A 24,440-nucleotide genomic window follows, 5' to 3' on the forward strand; every position below is an offset into this window, starting at 1 on the left:
TGCAATACACTTGTGTGCGTCAGGCAGGAAAGCAGGTGCTCAGCCGGTCGCTGGATGCCGATCGCAGCTCAGGACCTGCTCTGCATAGAGCTTTCCCTGCAGGCGCCAATGATAGGCCTGTATTGTCCTGCAGCCTTTAGACTAAGAGACTGGTGATCTGTCCTCTGCTACTGGGTACCTATGCCAGCCCAGGAGCGGGAGTATCTCAGTAATACCTCCACCTAGAAAAAGCAAGGTTCAATGCAAGGCACCTCCAGTCTAAGGTAATGAGAACCCTTGCAGGGTAAGAGATGCAAAGACCCCAAGGAGAAGCCATAGTGTGTGTTCCTTGGGTACAGAGTGGCTCTACTCTGGCCTGAACTGTCCTGTCCACTGTGGTTTGGGTCATAGGCTTTGCTTCTGGAATCAGTCCTCACATACTAGCTTACCTGGTCACATTTGGAAAGGTAAATATACTTTCCCCATGAAATACATAATGTTTTCGTAGACTGCTTCCTCCTGGAGCAATTGTGGGAGTCGGAGAAGTCCTTAGATTGTTGTAGATAGGAGTTGTTGTTTTATTATAGTATATATTTTATCATATTTATTTAGCCTACCTAATTAACATAGAGATTTCTGGTGGTGTATTCGCATATGCATTTCTTCGTGTCAGTAAACAACACTTGAAATTTATACTTTGATTTTTAAAAAAATATTGCTTAATTTACATGATGAATTGCTTAGTTCACTCCTCTTTCATCTTTTAGTAACAGCTACCTACAAACTGTGCAAGCTGGTATTTGACAGAGAAATCTAAATGGGAGAACTTGGAAAACAAAAAGCACCGAGAGTGGATCCATTTCCTGTTGTTTGGGGGTAGAAAAGAAGTGACCTTTCGCAAACAGGTGGCAGTCAATTTCAACCAGATTATTCCCTGGATCCTGGTTTTCAATGTAAGCATTCTTTCCTTGAACCCAAACACCAAAAAAAGAACAAATGACAGATTCTGGTATTTTCATCTTTCTAACTGCTCCTTCTGGAATTATATTGTCACCAAGAACATAGTTTCAAACAATAATTATTTGTGGCAGAATAAAGATGGTCTATTTATTCCTTCCTCCCTACTTCCTGATTGTGGAGGAAATCTGCAAGGCCACGTGAGGTAAAACGCCACCCATTTCTATAGGCCAATTGTTCATAAAATCAATAATAACAGCTCAAACACTAAGTGTATTTTCATGGGCGCCAAAAGAATTATGCTATGAAATTCTGTTTCATGAAGATTACTGCTATAAAATAAATGAGGAGATCACTATCCAGGTAAAATTTATGTATTTCACACCTTAAGATACGATATTACATGTAATAGTCCACAAGGTTCTGCCAGGTTTAACGGAGGGAACTAAATAAGATCTTGTGCAAACCACAGGAAAGATCATTTCCAGCAAATATGCCCGTCGTCATGGAGCGGCCTTTTTAAAAAAAAGTATCACAGTCCATACAGACACCAAACCTAGTGGTGCCTGGAGCCTCCAGAACTGACGATGCTGAATCTGATTGAGCTATGGTCTGTCATGTGCGTTCTCTGTACAGTTAATGGTTCGTGAGGACTTGGAGTCAGTGGTGCCCACCGTGGCCAGCCCTTTGCACTCACCACTCAGCTCCGTCGCGGTCCTGGGGCCCTGCGGGTTTCCGCATTTGCCATGCACGCAGTTCTCACGTCGTTTTTCCATCCCACTATATTCCTTGGTGTCATGGTTGATTTTATTCACAAATTGTGTGAGCTCCTCAGAATGGTGAATCTGGATAGGCTGCTTTCGTCATTTATGTTGTCAATGATCAAATATCTGAGGAAAACAACCTAATGGTGGGTCAGGGGCGGGGGGGAGAGACAGGCCCTTGGCTTCTGATTTCAGCTCATGGTAGTGAGGGAGCCTGGCTGAGAAGAGCAGCTCACACACAGCGGCCTAGAAGCAGAAAGAGCAACTTTGGAAATGGCCTCACAGACCCACTACAATGTTCTACACAGGGACATATGCACGGAGAGGGAGAAAGACAGAGACACACACAGAGAAAGAACACACACACACACACACACACACACACACACACACACGCCCATAGGCACTGTGCTTATCAATAACGTTTTCCAGTCTTAGCCAGCCTGCACACCCAGACTGAGATCCACAGAGAAGAAGAAGACCTCTCTCCTTCAGCAGCACTCAGATTCCGCGACTTCTGACCATTTCTTGTTTCCCTGCATAAGATACTTTACATTTACCTTGCACGTTACCTCTCTAAGGAGACTCTGTTCGTTTAAGTGGGAACATGGTGTTTAGAAATCGAGATACTGACATGTGGGACATTATGTTTAATGAGGTCTTCCTTCCTTTTTTGCTTTCTTCCTTCTTTCTTCCGTTCTTCCCTCCTTCTTTCCCTCCCTGCCTCCCTCGTTCCCTTCCTCTTTCCCTCTCTCCCTTCCTCCCTCCCTTCCTTCTTTGTTTTTGGCAATCTCAGGCTTCCTAGGCAGGCTCTCTTTCCCGGAGCCATGCCTGCCGCCATATTGCTTCTGCTATTTTATCAGTAGTTTCTCCCTCTGCTCTAGGCCAGCCTAGAGCATTATTCATAATCCAAGTGACTGGATGGTGGACACATGCCTCTGTGTACTGTGCTCTTTACATGGCTGAGATGAGGGCCTTGTGAACATTTTACCACGGCTGTTTTTGAACCATGGTCTTCTCAAACTCAGCCCCCAACATAGATAGAATTACAGGTGTGCACCATGATGCCCAGCTTAAACGTGGACTTTATTTTGTTTTACTAGCCCTGGGCTTGAACTCGGAGCCTGGATGCTGCCCCTGAGTATTTCTGCTAAAAGTTAGCAATCTTCTACTTAAGCTACAACGCCATTTCTTGCTTTTTGATGATTAAGTGATGATTACATGGAAAGAGTTTCACGGACTTTTCTGCCCTAGCTGGCTATGAACCACTCTACTGAGATTTCAGCCTCCTGAGTGGGTAGGATTACAGGATTGATCCACCAGCACCTGGTAACAGTAATTCTTGTCCCTCACTGTACTCCGCCACAGGTGGGGGCTTAAGTGTTGTCTTTTAATATGGGTATCTTCTTGTAGTCCATTGAAAATTAACATAAATGTGTTAGAAGCATCATGAAAACTACGGCGAAACATGACTGAGAAGAGATGAGAGGAAATACAAGAGTGCCAAGATGATTTCTTGATCAAAACCACAGGCTATAAAAGTCTTACAAAACTCCCATGGCAATCATTGACTTCATAAAATTAGAAGTGACCTCCTTCAAGTCTTGAAACACTATAAATAGAAAAAAAAACCATAGATGCAAAGCAGGTCAAAATGGCTTAGCTAGGAAACATGAAGACACAGTTTCAAATAATTCAAGCAGTATACTATTAACCTGACAAAGGGCAAAGGGTGGATGTTTTAAAGCAAAGTAAAATATCATACCAAAGAAACTAGTGCAGTATAAAGAAGTAGAGAGAGTATGGACACACTACTCAACAAATGACTCAGGAGGAGTGATTGACAAATCAAAAATTATAATTCCACTTCTCAAGACTTCCTCGTTTTCAATCAGAGCTTACCTCAAACACAAAGGGAGAAATGTAAATAAATGAGCAACAAAATCTGAAAATATTTAGCACTCCATTGGCATGACTTATTTGCATTGAACGACATCACAGACTGAAAAAACTATACAAAAAGAAAAACACTGGGTTCTCTTTAAAATGTGTTTATGATAAAAAAAAAAAATGAGGGACACAGAGGGAGATAGCAAACAAAATAACCAGCCTGAGAAGTCAACGTACAGTTCTCCCGTGGAGATGACAAGGTCTCACGTGAAGGTGTCTTTCCTATGTCAGCATGCTGGGTGGTTGTTTTTTTTTTTGAAAGTCCCAGGTTCATCTCATAAAACAGTAAAATGAGAAGTCGGGGTGCTGAGGAGAAGCGGTCCGGCAGGCTCCGGGGAGGAGGTGCTGCTCACCGCCGCCTCCCCCGATCCCCGACGCTGTGACACACGGGAATCAACAACGAAGCCCAAGTATTCCGTGTGATGCGCTTATGATGATGAAGCACGAGGAAACCAGGCTCTCACGGGGGGAGACGGTCGATCTGTGCTGGACTCACGAGGGGGGAGCCGGGCCGCCCGCGATCGCCAGGCTGCGGGAAGCCACCCGTGCGTGGCACGGTGGTGCACGCCGAGATTCCACCTGAGAGTCACCAAGGTAGCCGCGGTCACGCAGAGCCGGGACTACAGCTCGGGGAACGGAGGCGGGAGGAGCTGGCGGCCCAGGCCATCCCGCCTCTCTCTGGGCGTGTGTGCGTGTGCGCGCCCTGATTCGTGGATGTGTACAAACATATACACGCGTAGGATATCTGTACCATTTACCAATTCCATCGTCGGGTGTGCTTCAGCCCACCCCCACGGCTGTACCCTTGTGACTGTGTGGACTCAGGGGTGGCTGGACCCGCCCCCAGGTCACCCCTGCTACCCCACCGGGGAGGGCATCTGGCTGCCAATGACAACCATTCCCCCCCCCATACCCTGTGCTCCCAGGGCCTGCAGCTGCACTGGCTTGAGCCCCCCTGCCCCGGGGGGGGGGGTTCTCGGGGGGGCTGGCTGCAGTGTGTGGCGGTGGTGGGGTCTGGGGTGTCCTTCTGAACGTATCGTGTGCTCCTGTTTTCTGTTTCTGCCTCCCTCTGAGTCCGGGAGCGAGGACCCCTCGTCAAGGGGGTGATTTCGTTATGATTTCACAATCTGACGTCACGCACCCCAGATAGGACCGGACCGATGCCTCTGAGACACGGAAGGAGGAGGAAGGAAGAAGCCCTCGGGGACTCTCCCGGCCCGGCTCCTCCACGTGCCCCGCTCGCGGGACGGGACGTCCCTGGCCCCTGGCTGCCTGCTCCTTCCCTCTCGCTCCATCCTCAAGTACGGGGGGAAGAATGCTTCCACCCCCAGCCAGCTACCCGCAACCGCTCCCAAGACGAGCTTGCTGTCCCGCGTGGACGCAGCTCTTCCGAGGGCACTGCCTTTCCTAATGAACAGAACAAAGCACACCCAGCTTGCATCTTTGTATGCGAGTCCACAGGTAGCTTGCCCTGCCAGCAGCACAGGCCCCCGGGATGGCGCCATACAATATTTACACCCAGTGAGCATATTAAACATTTAAATCAAGCACATGGACCACTCGCCCGTGTGTTCCCGTAACAACAAAGCACACTCCATTCTCAGGGAGGCTGGAGTGTGGTTTAATCCAGCTGCGCTGGGGCACACCACACGAGTGAACCCTGACCCGTGTTGTCACAGGCCTGAGGCCTCGCACCCAGTCCAGAGGCCACCTGCATAGTCACGCGAGAACCAGTGTCTTCTCCTCCTTCCCATACCTGTGGGGAACTCTGCAGACCTGACGGGACGGCGTCAATTACCTTCGATCTTGTTCAGTTTCGCCCGTTACGCAGTTTCAAGCTCTGTGATAAAGGCAGGATTCTCGATATTCACACACAGAGAGACCAAGGAGGGCACTCGTAGGAGAGAATCACCAAGGAGCCATGCCTAAGCGCCTCTTCATATGTAAAATGCATATAATATACAATATCAATAAAACACATAAATAGATAATAAATGTAAATAAAGTTTAAAATATATATAAACTTTATATAAAATATGCATACTGAAACCAACTCCAAGATGTAAAGACAAGAGTCTCCTCTCTTTCTCTTTTTTCCTTTCAGATTTTCGGTTTTGATGATTCTGTCTTCTTTACCTCCGGTGTGGTGTACTGCCGTGGTGCGGGGAGGGCACAGAACTTCAGAGAGAAAGAGCGAAAAGGTGCAGCCAGGCACCACGGGACATTGAGGAAGGTGGGCCTGACCCAGCTCTTGGCTAGCATCCCGCCATTTCCTACCCTAAGCCTTCAGGTGGAAGCGCATCGATGTGCTCGACGCAAACCTTAGCTGCGTGTGTCCCAGCGTGCCCAGCGCACACACATGTCCACGTGTGTACGGGCACATGCATGTCCTCATATGCACGCTGTGTGTACACACACACAGGCACGGTTATCTGGGTCAGTGCTGTGGTTTTACATGTGTCCAGTTATACTCCTCAGACGGAGTGTGCGGCACAGCACGTACGGTTCACACACACACACACACACACGCACACACGCACACACACAATGCATGGGCACCGCTACGGGTTTTACCACGTCCACAGGAGGAAAGGAGGACGTTCAATGGGCGCTGCCCGATTTTACCTTTCCAGTTCCTGGACACCCCGAGCCTTTCCCACTGCTCTATGGAGCAGCATGGCTCCGTTGTACTTCTTGTTCTCCTCTTCCTCCGGGGGACACTTCCACCAGTGCCTGTGCGGCAATAAACCCTTCCCCAGGCTCGCTTGCTCGGTACCAGCCAGAGAAGACCCAGGAGGAGAGCCATGTTTTCTGTTGTCTCAACAATAGCGTGTGTTTCACTTGTCTTGGAGAGCTTTCATTGGACAGTATTTTTATTTTATTATTAGCAGTATTTGTGTAAGATAATTTCAAACCACCCACCTGTGTCAGAGAGAATCTTCTCTAGGTACAGGCTCCACTTTCCTTCCCACCCCCCCCCCCGCCCCGCAGCTCTCCTGTCCCTCGTTTCGTTCTCCCCTGTTTTCAAGACTTACTTACATCACTCCATAGACAGATGGGAAGGGAAGGGGGAGGACAATCTTCTGACATCATCACTGTGTATCTGTACAGTCCTGTCACCATTTCGTGGTCAAGACGTAACAATACCTTCCATGCCTCTGACTAGAGCTTTTGTAGACTCAATCACCTGAAAGAAGGGTGGTAGCAGTACTTAGTGTAAGACTGGCTTTAGGCTTTTGGAAAGTGTGTATGTGTGTGTGTGTGTGTGTGTGTGTGTGAGTAATAATATATCTACATCTTAGTTCTGCACCTCAATTACATTTGGAAAAGCCCGGAGCACAAGATGACCCCCGCCCCCCCACCACCACAGAGAGTGCATGCCCTACTCCTTCCTACCGGACTTGCTGAAGTGAAATTTCTACACGTGCACACGGCCTTTCCACTCCTTCTCAACTGTCAAATATAACGTACAATTGCTTTTTTGTCATTACTCAGGTTTGTATGCGTCTGGGGCTATATCACAATAGACTGTAATTTCTCTTTTGTAATTCCCCAACTCCAGGACTAAAGTCCTTTGGTATTTCTTTCATGAAGAAATTTACAAGTCTATTTACAAGTGCATTCCCATCTCACACTTAATGGATCACTTCCTTCCATTTCGCCATTCCAAAGGCTTCCTTCCCAACCACCCTCTGTAATCACCAGTATGAATAGCGTATGAGTGGATTTGTGTAGGGTTTTGTCCAGTTTCAACTGCTGGACAAAGCTCTGATTGTATCGCATTGATTCTGGCTTCCTGCTGCACAAATCACCTTCCGACGGCTGGGGTCAGTTAGAGTCAAGCCTGCTCACGATACGGGGGTCAGAAGCCGATCCCTGGGTGAGTCGATTTTTATGGAGAAGTCTTCCTCAGTCATTGAGGAAGGCAGTTAATTAAGGGGTTCCTTTTCTGGAGTGCTGGCAGTTCCCATCTCAAAAGCCACGGAAGGCACTGGAAGCCCCAGGCCTGGGCCACAGGTCAAAGTCTAAAGCAACAAGGAAGCCTACACATTTCTTTGCCCCTTTTCCCTCTGCCCTTCCTCATCCCCCTTTAACTTAACAAACCTATGAGTCCCCTTTGCACCTTTACTCCACGTCTTCCCCTTGGGCCAGTACGCTTCTCAGTGGTCCTGTCTGTATTCTGTGCGTGTGACAATCTCATGCTTCTAGGAGTTACCTCCTCACCCCCCAGAACTAGCTCTGTCCTCTCCTTCGTGCCAACAATACGGTGGGTCTCTCCTTCTCAGACCTTACAATTACACAAGCTAGAATACCATTGCGCTCAGCCAGCAGGCTGTGCCATGAAATTGTTTATGGGTTTGGGGTTGTATTTGGCTCACAGCCTCCCTGTCCACGAGTTCTCTACCACCGGTGCCTGGTGCAAATCCACGCTAGCTTCCTTCTCCCCAGTCAGCGGTGAGATGGGGCGCCAAGGCAGGTGTGGGGTTGCTTGGTTAGCGCAGCTCCCTTCCGGGGTGGAGAGATCACAGTGTTTGTCATAATCGGATGACGTGCTGGGGTCCGGCTGTCCGCACACTCGGCACTTTGGATTTCCACACACAGCTCATGGGCAGAGGTGGAACGTAGGACGCCCTTCTGTTCGTGCGGCCAGGGGCCTGCCAGGTGCGCCCTTCTGTGTAAATGACACGGAATGGATTTTATCCGCGCAATCAAAGCCAGAGTCCTCAGCAGCCCTTCGGCACTGTCTCGACAATTTCGAGAAGTACTACATGTCACTCACTACCTATGATAGTCATTCACGCACAGCAAATGCATTATTAATTTCCGTTTAAAAGCAGTCTTTACGTGGGATTCCTCAGTTGGAGGGCCACACTGATAAAAAGGCTCATTGAGAGCAAGAGCTGCTCTTGGCTCCTCTTTCCATCTCTCCTGGTACGAGGCTGAAACATTTATACATAGCTAGGAACCAGCAGCAGGCTCTAAATCAACAGAAGTAAAGGTGACTATTTCCTACTCACTAGCGGTACAATTAAACTAAAATCCACAATGGGTTTCACGAGGTTTAAAGAGGAAATAGAGAACACTTCTGGTATTCTTGATTTCCTCCCAATCATAAAGTAAAATATCAAAAACGACGTAATTCTTTACGTTGAATTTGGTCACTGACATCGTTTCCATGAATAAAACACTTGGGCCACAGGCGGCCGGGTGTAATCACTGCTGGATTGTTTTAAAGGTATAACTTGCAGCCCTTATTTCTGGGGAATGCGAGGGAATGTTCCAGTAGAGAAAAGGCAGGGTTCCAACAGTCAACCCCCACCCCACCCCCACCCCCCTCCGACAGTCAAATGGGTAACCAAGGCAAACGAATCCGTTGGGTTCTTCCAACAATCCAGCCCACCAAAGCCGGGGATGTCTCCTCTCCCTGTGGCGGGCATAGTGTACATGCTCGGGGCTGTTGGAGGGAAGTGGTGAAGAGTGAGCCGGTTCCTGCTCGCCTGTGATGTGTGGAGGGAATTATTCGTGGGTTTGGTGGGAGCCGCCTCTCGCCTCCTCTCTCGCTGACCCTTACAGCTGCGCTTCCAGAATGATGATCCCGTTTCCTTCCTCACACTGCTGAGCCCCGGTGCCCTCGGGTGCCCCAGCCCGGATGGATCCTGCCGTTGCACTCCAGCGAGTGCAAACCCATCTGGGGTCCGCGCAAGGTCCGGGGGGCGGGGAGCGGGGCGCGCGCAGGCGGCGTCGGACGTGTGGCCAGGGGGACGGTCGCAGTCCTCGACGGGGCCCGCGGGAAGGCCCGGGCCGCGGCCTCTCCCACGAAGCCCGCTGGGCAGCCTCGGCTCCTGCGGGGTCCCGGGGCCCGGGCTGGGGCGCCGGAGCCCGAGTCTCCCCGCTCCCGAGCAGAGCAGCCCCCCAGGAGGCCCCGGCCCTGGCTCTGTGGCCGCGGGCTCCCGGCTCCCGGCTCTGTGCTCCGGGCTCCGGGCTCCGCGGTCCGCGCTCCAGGCCCCTGGCTCTATGGCCGCGGGCTCCGGGCTCCGGGCTCCGGGCTCTGGGCTCTGTGGCCCGGGCTCCGGGCTCCGGGCTCCGTGCTCCGTGCTCGGTGCTCCGTGCTCGGTGCTCGGTGCTCCCTGCTCCGTGCTCGGTGCTCCCTGCTCCGGGCTCCTGGCTCTGTGGCCGCGGGCTCTGGGCTCCGGGCGCCATGCTGATGGAAAGGCAGTTCCAGGGCTCCAGCACACACACAGAACCCTGCACACACACAGAGCCCAGCACACACACAAAGAGAGAGAGCCATGCACGCACACACACACAGACAGCCCTGCACACATACACACACACACAGAGCCCTGCACAAACACAGCCCCCCCACAGCCCTGCACACAGCCCTGCATGCACACACCTACACAAAGATCCTTGCGCACACACACAGTCCTTCACACAGACAGAGCTCTGCACACACACACAGCCCTGCACACACACACACAGAGCCCTGTGCACACACACAGCCCTGCACACACACACAGAGCCCTGCGCACACACACAGCCCTGCACATACACACACAGAGCCCTGCACACACACACAGCCCCACACATACACACACAGAGCCCTGCACACACACACAGCCCTGCACATACACACACAGAGCCCTGCACACACACACAGCCCTGCACACACACACACACAGAGCCCTGTGCACACACACAGCCCTGCACATACACACACAGAGCCCTGCACACACACACACAGCCCTGCACATACACACACAGAGCCCTGCACACACACACAGCCCCACACATACACACACAGAGCCCTGCACACACACACAGCCCTGCACATACACACACAGAGCCCTGCGCACACACACAGCCCTGCACATACACACACAGAGCCCTGCACACACACACAGCCCTGCACATACACACACAGAGCCCTGCACACACACACAGCCCCGCACACAGAGAGTCCTGCACACACACAGCCCTGCACACAGCCCTGCACACACAGAGAGCCCTGCACACACACAGCCCTGCCCGCACACAGCCCCGCTGTCCCCTCCCAGCCTCGACCACCCAGCTGTATCCCAAGGACAAAGAGCCACAGCTTGGACCCCGCCCTGCGCAGCGAGTCTCACCGCTGGTCACAGATTCTGAGGTTGGCGGGTCATTGAAAATTCCAGATGCATCTTCACAAAGATTCCAGCATCCTTTTGCCCCTCAGTCTAATGATTTTTGCATGAATACATTGTCAGGAAATGCTGATGAGCCCAGTGCCCAGCTATAATCTAAATCTGATAGTGCTAGGGTTCTGATAAAGGGTCGGGGAGGTTATTTCTTCCAGAATAGTGTGTAACTGCAAAATACTAGGTTTTTAACCTTGGCCATCACAAAGTCGTTGAATTTATTTTAACTGGAAATGAGATATTATCTCTTAAATTGCTTCACGTAATTGTAAAAGTCAAAGATGAAAGTTTTCACTGTGTGTGCCGTATCTAGTGATTGACGTACACGCCTGTGTACACGCAGACTGATAGGCGTGTATAGCTCACGTAATTGAAAGTGTTGCGTCTTTGCTCTTTTTCTGGGATGATACCGTTTATTTACTTTTTATTCCTCTGAATGAATCCCTCAATTATATTCTATATATAATAGCCCAAGTTCGTAATAGCTCAGATGTTTTCATGTGTCCTATCTGAACAATATATCCATTGCTTGCATTTATTTTTCTAGGAAATAATTCACTCTGAACAAATTTCTAGAAGTACAATTTCTGTCCTGTGGAAATGTAAATCATTCTTGCCATTTCCCAGCCCTTTCTCTAAAAAAAAAAAAAAAGGCCTATCAATTTACCCACGTACTAAGAAAAGCCGCACATCTTACACATGTATGTACTGCACATGTGCGTGTCTGAACATGCTCACGCACAGAGACCCGTTGAGTCTCCTGCTACTGATCCTAAAGATCAGGCTTCATGAGCTTTGATGGATGGAGCTTGGGGTTAGAGCATGCTTGAAGCCTTGGGTTGGTCCTCAGCGCTCTCTCTCTCTCTCTCTCTCTCTCTCACACACACACACACACACACACACACACACACACGCATTTAGCACTGTGTCGGCCCAAAGGGGTCTAAAATCCAGGTCAGGTGGCAATGGTAAGTCATGGGGCTGGCCTGTTCCTTTCCTAAGAACCCATGTTTTCTTTCAAGGAGAGCAAGCACACGGTGGATCTGACCTGACGCTCTGCTCGAGGAAACTGCTGGCCCAATTGCAAATGCGTCAAGAGAATTGTCCCTGAAGTTTTAGCTTTCTTAGAGGAATGGCATGAAGGCTGAAACTGCCTCATGCCTGGGTCTTCCCGGGTCTTGCATTTTAGTGGAGGACAAAAACCTACATGGAAATAGCAATCGCATCCTGCTCTTCGCCCGTTAAGCTGTGCACCTGCCCCAGGAAAGCTGCCTACTGTAACAGGAAGCAGTTCTCATAAATCTAGAGTATGGGGAGATAAGCTGGACGGCGCGATGGGTTATTCCCTTGTTACTAATTGGTACAAAGTGTTAGGAATCAATAACGTGTAGTGTTTGCTGATTTAACCAGGCAAAGCAGGTTGTGTTCACTTAGTCACGGACTAATCCTTCAGAAGGAATCAATACTGTAATTACAATATATAAAGAAACAATGAGGAAAAGGAAGTCATAATAATTTATTGCAAATGATGTCTTTCTGGTGTTTCTGGAACATTTCCCAAAATAATTACAGCTCATTTTTCTAATTCGTGCTTCACTCTGCAGACTTAGCATAGACATCAGATGATTAGCTAATTGGATTTTGATTCATTCAAAAATTGTGAAGTTTCCAAATTCTCCTCTCACATTGTATTTGGGAGTTAAAATACCAGAGACAAATGGTTAGAAGTATAATTAGGGCTCAAGGATAGAGCATATGTTCCATTTAACCTTGAGTGTGCAGAGGGTAAAGTGTTAGTCTAGTTCTGTTTAACCTTGGTATTAAGATCAAATGAATAAGGCATGTGCTAATGAGGATAAAAGTAAAAGAAGAGAGATTACAGAACTCTGTATGACATCCCAGCGTTCAATACACATAGACTTCAAATCCTTATCATGATGTTGTTTTATAGTAATGCAAACGAAGGTTGCACCTTTTGAAGTTCTAGAGTTAAACTGGCCCAGAAAACAGTTTTATTCTCTCTCAGGGTTTGAGCCAAGGCCTCGCGCTTCCTTGGCTTGCTCTCTTAGCTGAGGCTCTGCTACTTGAGGAGCACCTCCATCCCAACCTTTTGCTTGTTATTTTGGAGATGGCATTTTGTAGAGTTTTCTGCTGGGGCTGATTTTGAACCCCAGGCCCTCTGGATTTTAGCCTCCTTGGAAAGCTAAGGTTTTTTATTTTATCTGACCAGTGACACATCCTTCTCAGCTCAGCTTTGTACCCACTTCTGGTCTGATTTCACAAGGTTCTTGCCAGGGTCCGTCTCTGTTGTCTTCCCATAGGTCAATGGTGGATAACAGAACAGGATGATACTGTGTGGCTGACAAATGGTACTGGGCGATAAGCTTTCCAGGGGCTTCTGCTTGGGTGTTCTAAGGAGAGAGCACACGTGCTCCCACGCATGCAGATTTCGTCTAAGGAGAGAGCACACGTGCCCCCATGCATGCAGACTTGGTTCAATGCAGCCTCAGTCTAGAAACAGTCAACACGACTCACGGGCACCTCTCCAGTTATTACTCTAGGACTTTTCAAGGTAAGAGAATCAAAGAATGGATTCTAAAGGATACCATTTTCCTTGACATAATGGAAACCAGACGTAGAGCAGACTCCAGCCCCTCCTTCTTGTCTCTGATCGTCTGCTCCCATCCTGCTCTAGAGCAGACAGTGGTTCCTGCTTCAGGCAATTCGCGGTCATGTTGCACTTAGGTCTTGCCCATGAACACACAGAGTGTGTACCCACGTGCTTATCCTCAACAGGACGCTAGCCACAGGCCTCGCTCTCTGGACAAGTGTGGACGTCCAGCCAGACGCTTCATACAAAGCATTTTCCACAGCACAGGGCTTATCGGGAGAACCTGATAACTGTGATGTCATTGCCGACGCCTCTCCGTGGCCCTGGCAGTGTAACGGACACAAAGAAAAGCCGTTCCGCTATATGGGTGTCCCTGAAACACCGCTGCATTGAAAACGTCCACTGAAGGGCGCAGGGGCTCATACCTATATAACCCCAGCCACTCAGGAGGCAGGGAACAGGAGGACCGGGGAAAAAGTTACAAACTCCTCCTCCAGACCCAAGCTGGTGTGGTGGTATCTGAAACCTGTCCAGATCAGTTTAGACAGGAAGGAGAGTTCCTCAAAGGAAACTTCTGTCCCATGATCTCACCCCGCCCAGGACACGATGGGCAGGGCGGGGCGGACGCCATGCTGGACAGCAGCCGAGTGGACAGAGCCGAAGGCCTTGCGGGTCACACGGGCGTGCCTGAATCCCACAGAGTGCTCGTGGGCCCCCCCCCCCCCCGCAGAGGGCCCCCCTGGCGCCCCACTGCCAGGCGCAGCTGAACAAAGCTCTTTCCTACTTCCAGCTTCGTTTCGGTGGCTCACAATTGCTGTGAACGGGCATTCCCGAGCACAGCTGGGGGAGCAGGACGACAGGAGTGGGTTGCGAGGTCACGGCAAGGATTCGACGGGAAGTCTTCTCCAGCGAGCGTGGAACATTCCCCTGGCAGTCTCCTTCTCCCTCCCAGCAATTCCTCAGCCAGGCAGAAATCTCTGACCTGGGCAACAGTAGCATCCGATGCCTGTCCCCTTGCTTGCCCTCTGCCTGCCCTCCAGCTGACCCCTCACACTTTCCGGTGGGGCCAGTGCTTGACTCAGACCAAATTCTGTCATGATGAATGGGTAGCCATTTCCCCACCCGGCCGTGCTGATGCTCTTCTCAGTAACAGAGCTCCCAGGGTCCACTCCGGCCCCGCCTCTGTGAAGCTCCTCAAACAGTAACCCAGTCCTTGTTTGTGTGCCTGGGTCGTATCACTTGTAAGTTATAGGTAATAAATGTCAAAACCACGGTGCGCTCCTCTTCCTTTGTTACTAGAAGCTCCAGAATAATCCTTCTTCAAACCGCACACTCCTGGTACTGTTCAGAGTCTCTATCTACTTCACTCAAGGAAGCAAGAGGAAAATAGGCAGAGCCACCTGCGTCTCAGACCCTCAAGGTGAACAATATCTGTTCTATTACTGCACAGTGGGTGTCAGATCCTACAAGATTCGAGCCCCGTGTTGAAGAATTCTCAGTATCCAGGAAGTGGAAGAGCTGTATCACCAATATTATGCCTATTCCTCACCTTAATGAGATCCTTTGGGGCCAAGGCAGTTAAAAATAATAAATAAATAAATAAGTAAACTTCTCTAGTGGCCCTACAGGAGGCAGAACCTGATGCCCTTCCTCAGTATGAATGGGTCCATTAAGCCCATCCCTGCACACATATAGGACAAATCACCAGGAAAACATCGTTTTTCAAAGGGAATGGGACAAAAACTTCTCCAATATGTCTATGAGCCTTTGTAGACAACCACAAAGTTTTCTAAGAGAGATAAGGCGTGTGTTTGTTTCCCACATCATCGGTAGAGCAAGAAGAAAAGCAGGTTATGCAGGGTGGCCAAGGCCAGTGTCCCCGCCCACCCAGGCAGACCTGGTATGTTGACACGTTCTGGAAAGTCGATATGTGTGCACGTGCATGTTTCCAACTTGCTTAGTTTTTGCTTACAGAAAGTTTGTTTGATCTGGTTGTTGTTATTTTAGAGAACTGCCCATCTGAAGAGAATTCTCAATGGAACTGCTTCTTTCATTCCATCTTTCAGTTCTAAAACACAGCCCATAATACACAATAGTCCAACCACCAGAAAGACTACCATCCACTGGGTTGTTTCTATCGTTCAAACATTTCACTCAAAGTGATTAGAGGCCTGGGCTAAGAATTCAGTTGAGTCTTACCTTTTTGGGGATGATAGTATTTTGCTTAACAAATGATAAGAAAGTTTTAGTGCGTTAAGATACAAACAATCTGGTTTTCCATTGATTTACATTCAATGCCAGGGAACTTTATCTATAGGCAATTGCCAGGCAGGCAAATGTAGACAACCTCCTGGAAGGCCTGTCAGCGCAGTACGGGAGGAGCAGCCCTTGCTTCGGTGATTCTCTCACTGGTACATACCACAATGCTTTAAAGAAATTGTTATTGGGGCTGGGAATATAGCCTAGTGGCAAGAGTGCTTGCCTCGTATACATGAAGCCCTAGGTTCGATTCCCCAGCACCACATATATAGAAAATGGCCAGAGGTGGCGCTGTGGCTCAAGTGGTAGAGTGCTAGCCTTGAGCACAAAGAAGTCAGGGACAGTGCTCAGGCCCTGAGTCCAAGGCCCAGGATTGGCCAAAATAAAAAAAAAAAAATTGTTATTATGAAGGTGATGTACAGAGGATTGTAGTTACGTATGTCAGGTCATAAACAAATTTCTTTTGGACAATGTCACCACTTCACTTGCTTTCTCCCAGTTCCGCCCCCCCATCCCTACCCACACATTGTATAGATCATTTTCAGCACAGCATCCAGTGAGTCCCACTGCAGCCTTTGTCCACACCCTGCCCCTCCACCACTTCCACGCGTGTTTGTAACCATGCTCTGCACAAAACAAGACAAACTTTCTTTCTTTTTGTCAGTCCTGGGGCTTGGACTCAGGGCCTGAGCACTGCCCCTGGCTTCTTTTTGCTCAAGGCTAGCACTCTACCCACTTGAGCCACAGGGCCACTTCTGGCCTTTTTCTATATTTGTGGTGCTGGGGAATCAAACCCAGGGCTTCATGTATATGAGGTGAGCACTCTACCACTAGGCCATATTCCCAGCCCGAGACCAACTTTCTTTTAATGTTATAGTCACAGAGATGCCATGAACATCACTTTTAAGCAAAAGGCCTTTGCCCGTGGATCAGAGATTTTAGTCATGCCTTTCTTTGTTGTACTTTTGCACCTGTGTCTGAGACAATGCTCTCACATGTCTACCTTAATATATCGCCTCCAAATAATCAAGTGCACTCTTGATATTCATAGCATTTGTTTACTATTAAAATAGTTGGTTTTTTTCCCATGACTTCAACAACTGGGATTTGGGTAGACTAAGGTATCAGAAAACTTGTGCAGTTGTGTGACCAATCCTGGATGATGAGAACTAGAATCAGAACCCCCATTTCCACCTTTGCTTAGTATGTTAGAGAAAGATGTCAATTATGTCCTTTAAATATAGATAATTGAGTCTTCCCTATACCTACAGCAGCGGAAATTAAATTTTCCCTCAGCTAATTGGATGTGTCTCGTGTTTTTCACGGGTCTCTAGGAAATAAAGCCAGTCCCTCACTACAGAGCCATTTTTGTCTTAATTATATGGAAATTAGGAATCAATTGGATAATGAAGGACACGGAGCAAAGATTCTGAACTTCATGGTCCATTGATCATTAAAAATCTGTGTGGAGCTGGCACAAGGGCCCAGAGCAATTAGAGCAGCTGTGGTCTCGCGGTGGAGGGGCCTGGAGGCGGCTGATCTCCAGTGAGCCCGCGGGAGCCCTCTGCACTGGGGGAGGCATTTGCTCCCCAAGATCCCACCTGCCTCCCCTCTGAAGGAGGATCCGGCCCTGACCGCTCGAGAGACAGCACTCCAGCTTGTGAGGTGTAGGATAGATACCACACAGCACCCGGTACCCCGGGTTACCTGGTCATAAAGTTTAAAATACGATTAGGAAAAAGACAGCTCTTGTAAAACCTCAGCACCCGGCGTGTCACCGCTGCAGGGGCTGCCCGTCTCCTGCCTCACGCTCACACCTTGCGGCTCCAAGGTCCGGCGGTGCTCTGGGTGCTTCCAGTGACGACAGAGCTTCTACTGACCTGAATGCTGAGGTAGTCATCACTGTAAGGGGTTTTAGGAGAGAGTAAATTTGTATCTGCTTTGTATACTCCGGCCCCTGTCGCATTGCAGTGAAGTTCCAGCGGCACGTATTGTGATTCCGCACCACAGGTTCATCTGTGCTTGGTCTTCAAACCCCACCTTGTTCCTGTGACACGTAGCACCGTGGGGCCCACCCGGGCCTGTGTAACTATCACGCTGCCCACTAGGGCGCCACGCCCTCCTCCAGCCCCACCGAAGCCCTAGAGGGCCCTGGCTTAGGCTTACGATGGCCGATCGAGAAGGAGACACCTGCTGGGACCGCCATCCCCACGGGCTGCAGGTGTGAGGGTCAGGAAGTGCCGGTGGCAGCCACCCGTGGCCACGCCTGGTGTCATGATTCCTCTTGGTGGGAGCCCCACGCTGGACACGGGCGGACCCGGGGAGGACACGGGAGGGGGGGCCCGCTATCACCCCATCCTCCAACTAGCACCAACATTGGTCCTTGTTCAAACACTTGTGGAAGTTAAGCGGCCTCATCTGACCCCTCGCAAGCTCCGCCGGAGTTCAGCATCTGGACTCTCCTGCTATCAGGCCGGTTCAGCCCTGACGACTCCGTCTCCTGCCTGTGTCCTCGGGGCCGGACAGAGGACACTGTGACCGTCAGAAACGCAAACTAGCAGAGTTGTCCTAAGGACCAGAATGGTGGGTGCTCTGGTCCAGCCCGTTCGTGCTCCGTTTTCCTCAAGCTTCAGTCACTTGAGCGAGCTCGCTGTGTACTCTTCTTGTTGCTGGTGAAGAGGCCTTGACCATTGCTTTTGCCTTGGTGAGTGACTGAAACAACCCATCATCCAGTCTGGGTGTTTAGCTAAGTCTTTCAGGCAGCCATTTGTGCTGCTAAGGAAAGTGACGGTGTGGCTTCCTGGCCATAGTTAAATGATAGAGCAATAAACATTTAATGAAACCTGGATCGACGGAAATTTCAACCTTGGGAAACGCGGGGATGAGGCCTAGAGCGGCTCGAGGGGAGGGGGAGCGGAGGGAAGGGGAGCCTGGTGGGGGCGGCGGGGGGGGGGGGCTTGCGGGAAGCTGTGCTAAGCAGCTGGGCCGCTATAAATCTCTCTGTACACTGTGGAAGCACCGAGGTCCCTTAGCCCTGTCTCTGCCTAGGACATTTATCTTTGGAAAGCCCTGGCCTGTGGCACCATGCACGGGCGGCCATTCCCACGCGGGTCGCCCCTTCTCTCTGACTCTCATTCGGTCGTCTGACCTTCGAGGAGGAGCTGGGGGGGGTGGCGCTCATGCGCACAGCGTGCGGATCTCACGGTGGTGGTGGATGGGCGAGGTGTCAGGAAGCGGGAGAGGAGGGGATTTGTCTGCATTAAAAGCTTCTAATTCTGGCACAGAACGGGGCTGAAGAGTGGGCTGGGGTGGCCAATTAGGAGGCGGCGGGCCGACCCCAGGGACGCCTTGTCAGGTGTCATCTTGCAGCCAGCCCTGCGGAGCCAGTGCTACGCTGGCCCACCGCTGCTCGTCTTCTTTTCATGGAGTTGCAATGACGGAGGTGAAGAAAGGAAAGAATCCCCCCGCTGGGCGGAGAGAGGGGAGATCCAGGAGTGCCTGCGCTGCGGACGGGCCGAGCTCAGAGTGCTGGACGAGGAAGGGGTCGGGCCCTCGGCGCCCCAGCCGCGCTGCTGTCAGAACCACGGCGGAGCTGGAGACAGGCACCATCTTCTCACCTGCGGTGGGCCAGCTCCAGGAGCCTCCGGCCGGGGGACACGCAGGGATACAAGGAGGAGAAGCAGTGCCCGCCCCGTCCACCTGAGCAGCCTGCCGCACAGACTCAGGTCAAATCCTCCAGGCAGATTCGCTCCCCAGCCCTCTGGGCAGGCATGCCCACCTCAGGGCACAGTCTCCCAGCAGAAGCAGCAGGGGCTGGGGCACAGGGCCGGGTGGGAGATGACAGGGTGGGTGGGCAGAACAGACCCTCAAAGGCCTTTGGGTGCCACACTTGCGTCTCTTCAGGAGCAGGCCCCCCAAAATCTGTGTCACTTAGTGCTGGTCATGTCACCCTGCTGGATGGATTTCAGAGCACGGATTTTGCTTATTCTTAGCAAGCCTACTATTGTTGAGCGAGTGCACTGCTTGCTTAGAATGTCTTTGGTTAGACGACCTCAAAGGCAATGGAGAGGAAAGAGCCAAAAGATTGCACACTGAACTGACAGGATGCCATTTCCTAAGAATATAGAGATCAATGGCAGAAACTACCCATCACTCAAACTATGTCAGAAAACAAAGATTCCTAGCCGTTTAATCTGGACCGTGAAACACTAGTGATAGTCCATCACCACTGAGTACAATGACTTAGAAAGAGGTGGCACACACGCACACACACACACACCAAGACACACACGATACATTGCACATACATTAGCTAGTATTCTCACATCACTGAGGCTGGTGTGACTCAGAAGCTTACAGGCCAGTTAATTTCCATTCTAGCCTTAACCCCTGTGGGAGGGAATTCGGGGATGAGGAGCTATGGTACTTGTGTATCTGGCTGTGGTTGGTGGGTGCCCATGAAAGCCTGAGTGGATACACTGTAACAGCGGAGAAGTTAAGTCTTCATCCCCAGAAAAATAAAGACAGTGCTGCCAATATCGCCACCATCCGTACCGCGACTCCTACTGGTGCTGGTAATCATCCTCCCAGCACCAACGCTCTGCTCGCATCACCTCCCCTAGCTGCTCTTCTTTCTCATTGTCTGTCGGTATGATTTAGTCCTCCAACAACCTTGGAGACAGCATTTATTAGCACTTCCATTTCTATTAGCATTCCAGCTGCAAAAGTAAGACACTCAAGTTCAGACTGCTTTGATGACCTCAGGTCCTAGGGCTTTTCAGTGGTGCAAACAGAAGTTATACCAAACACGTGCGCTTATTTTTTGTTTACTCTTTAGCATTTAACACCATTATTGAGCACATCTAACAGCAACTATTGCCTTAGAAACTAGGGGTTTGTTAATGAACGAGAAGCAAAACTCCTACTCTTGCAGAATTTCCACTTTACCAGGTTATAGAGGGAACTAAACTATCTGACTTCTTTCATGGTGAGATCTACAGAGAGCAAGGGACCAGGGCGCTGGATGCCTGGTGGAGGGCATTGTGGGTATTGGCGTTACAACCCCACGACTGCCGGTGTGCACTTCTTGTGCTGGGAGCATGAGGCCTGCGCTCAGGCCAGTCCCCCCCCCCACCGTCCCCCGTCCTCTCCCTCTGCACAAGGCTGGCCAGCTCCAGCATTGCAGGAAAACGCCCCTCACACTGGGGCGACATCTCCATGCTAGGGTCCCCATGGTAGTCAGTAGTAGCCATGCAACGAGTCGTCCAATGGTCGCTTAATGTTTACTATGACATTTTAACCAACTCCTTCTCTGTTTCTCTGGCTATAACGATTACTTGGCGGTGAAGTCTCACTTTTGGAGTGAAGTTGTTAAATTTAATAATAGGAGGGAGCACTCACGAGGTGACAGGTACCTGGAGATATCCATTTGGTTTGAGATTTCTCCAATGCCAGAGCACCTCTTGTGCATTTCTGAGGTATGCTGCTCTTTCTAATGAGTGTGGCATCTTTGTGTACCCGTTCCAGAAATGAATCCCAAGGAAACCGGAAAATGCTTAACTCACAAAGTCCTGGTAGAGAGAACTGAGGGTTTTAAATGAAACGAAAGTTGCATGTTACATTTTTACTTCTTTTTAGAATAGTTGTTAAGTCAGTTCTCACCACCAATGATGACTACATTATCAATGCAACTGATTATCAGATGGAGGCAGCCTGAGCTCTTTAAATATTGTGAAGAGGAAGGAGGCATAACCGGAGGTGAAGGAAATGAAACTCAGAAACACTGTGTGTGGCACTGTAAAGCAATCATCTAAGACAGTAATGCATTGGGACCATTTGTTGGTTAATGGTCATCATCTACACTGTGATAGGGCTAGTTTCTAGCAAACAGCAAATCATAGAAATAGACCTACGAATGCAAAAGATGTTTAAGCAACAACCTTTTATACCATCATATTTCATGAATAATCTTTCAAGAAAATCTTTCATTCTACACTTACACCTAATGAGAAAACTTTTCATTCTACACTTACAGCTCTCTTTTAACAAAAAAAGTGTACCAAGTTGTAGACTTTGAAAAATAACTTTAAAGTTATTTTAGAAAAATTTAGTAGTTTAAAAGTGGATACATTCCATTATCATCGTACCTTATATAATTTTAAGTAATGGATACATAAACGCTAGCTAGCTGGCTGAGAACGTGGTTCAGGCGGTGATCTGGGCTGGGGCACGGTCCTTCTCTGTAGCATTCTTCCTCCCCATAAGGGCACAGGTGTGCAGGGCAAGCCTTCATGGAGCAAAAGCACAGACAAAGGACAGGCCACTCTTAGCTCTTGTGCAATGGAAGAGAAACTCCAGAACCCATGTGAAAATCAGTGGACCCGCCTGTGAGCTAGCGCTGAGCTTCTCCTCCTCTGAGAGGCTTGCTCAGCTTCGCACAGTGGGTACCAGCGAGACAAGACGTGACACGCGGATACCAGCAAGCAAAACAACCTGACGGTGGGCGTGACCTTTGGGAACCAAGGGGGAGGCTTGCAAGCGCTCCGGTGAGCTTTCCCCCCACACTCCTGTTCAGATTTGCACGGAAGGCTCCCGCGTTGACCACAAGCTAAAATTCTTCTCATCGCACGATTGTGAACAACAAAAAAATAGTGGAGCTTCTTAACAACCTTTCCCCTTGGTTTTTATTAGATTTGCGGACTTATTAATCACCGCTGAAAGATCATCACAGGACACTATTCAGACAATGTACTTTTTAATTATTTTTATTATCTTTAAGCAGCTTTGTGAAAGAGTTTCAGTGTAACGCATTAGTTTGTAAATGTAATGCATCTTAATCAATGCCATCCCTTCTTTCAAACAATTTATTTTTGCAGATGTTTTTAGCTCAGTAGGACATTTGTCTTTTCCTTTCACGTTTTAGGTTTGGTTTTTTTTTTCCAGTGCTCTTGATTTAAAAAAAAAAAAAAAAAAAAAAGCTAGAAGCAAAACCCCAGGTCCTTGTGCATGCTAGGCTATACTCCATCACTGTGCTACATATACCAAGTCTTTTTCGGTGTTTTTAAGAGTGCGCTTCCAAGGGTAGCTTGGAACCTCCATTAAGCAAAATTATGCAGTATTTTATATCTGGTGCTATGCCAAGTCCGAAGGATTTTTCTTTTATTATTCTGTGGTTTCACACATTTTGATGTTCACATCCACACCTGTGATCTACATTGAGATTACTCGTAGGGACAGTAACAGATGACTGCGATTCATTCTTCCATTTGTGAGTTACTATTGCATCAGTCTCTTCTCTACAGAGTCACTGCAGTGCCTTTGTCAAAATTCAGCTGACAATATGTTAGCCCTCTATGCCTGAGTCCACGTCTGGCAGTGATATTGTTTTCTCTGAGACCTAATTGTCTTGATTTTTTTCTTCATTATTATAGACTTTTAGTTAGCTTTGAGATCAGGAAGAACAAATTTTATAAAATTGTGTTATTTTAAACTGTCATGTTTATTACAGGTCCTCTGATTTCCTATGCAAGTTTGTAACTATTTCCTGGTATCTAAAATGGTGGTTGCTAATGTTTGAAATTGCCTGGTATTAATTTGAGCTTAATTTGAAGGTAATTATCATTTTTAAAACATTAAATATTCCAAGCCATGAACACAGTGTAGCTTTCCATTTATTGGTACTTTCTGAATTTTCTCTTATCAGTATGTTATAATTCAGAAAGTCTTCATTACACATGTGTTTTTACCAGTTTCATATTTAGGTATTTTATGATTTTGATATCCCTGTAATGATGCTTAATTTAAGTTCACGTTGCCATGGTTCATGGGCAATGTACAGAAATCAAACTTTCTGATATGTTGCCTTGTTAGCACGGCCGGGCTTCGACCCGCCGATCAGTACCCGCAGAAGGTGCGAGACGGACAAGAAGAGGGCCCACGTCACCCGGGCCGTCCTGCCGGTCATGGGGGAGGGCAGGACGGGCCGGGGGCCGGCCCAGCCAGTGTGCTGAACCGCCGAACCCAGCGGCATGGGAAAAGTGTGTGCGCGTGCGCGTGTGTGTGAGGAGGAGGGACTCTCCTGGGTCTGGAGTGAAACAAGAGGCCAGGCCTTCGAGTCAGGATGCTCACCAGTCTTGCAGTTGGGTGTCGTTCATCCCACGTCGTCCTCAAGGAGAAAAGTCATAAGCAAGCTCCCGAGGACTGCTAGCTCACTCTTCTTTAACCTGAGAGACAAAGGCTACACGAGACTGGCATGTCCGCGTCCGTCGTAGCTCTCTCACTGGCTGGAGGAATTCTTCCGTGTTTTCATGACTTGAGTACTTGGTTCCTCTTTGTGGCTGCTATTGACTGGCTTAGTCTCTTTAAACTTAGAAAAACAACCGATCCTCTTAGATTAGGAGGGAAAGTGTTGCCGAAAATATTGTTCTTTGAGGTAGATCACAAACTAAAATGGTGCAAAAGAATAAAATCATATTTACAAGAGTCCATTTTCCATTTTGTTTTCCAAAAATGCTAAGCTTTGTTTTAATGCAATCGCTTCCTGTTGTATATTTTTATAGAAACACAGCTTTTGCTTCCTAAGAACACCTGCTAAAGATAATTTTGAACATAATGCTCTGCCACTTAATAGCACTTAAAAATACATTAACAGATAGCAACAATAAAAATTCTCTAGTTTTTATTCATCTTAATTTCCCAAATAATTTACCTCATAACAGATGCCAGGAATAAAAAATGTATCCA

Source organism: Perognathus longimembris, chromosome 8 (assembly GCF_023159225.1).
Source record: "Perognathus longimembris pacificus isolate PPM17 chromosome 8, ASM2315922v1, whole genome shotgun sequence".
In the NCBI taxonomy this organism is placed as follows: Eukaryota; Metazoa; Chordata; class Mammalia; order Rodentia; family Heteromyidae; genus Perognathus; species Perognathus longimembris.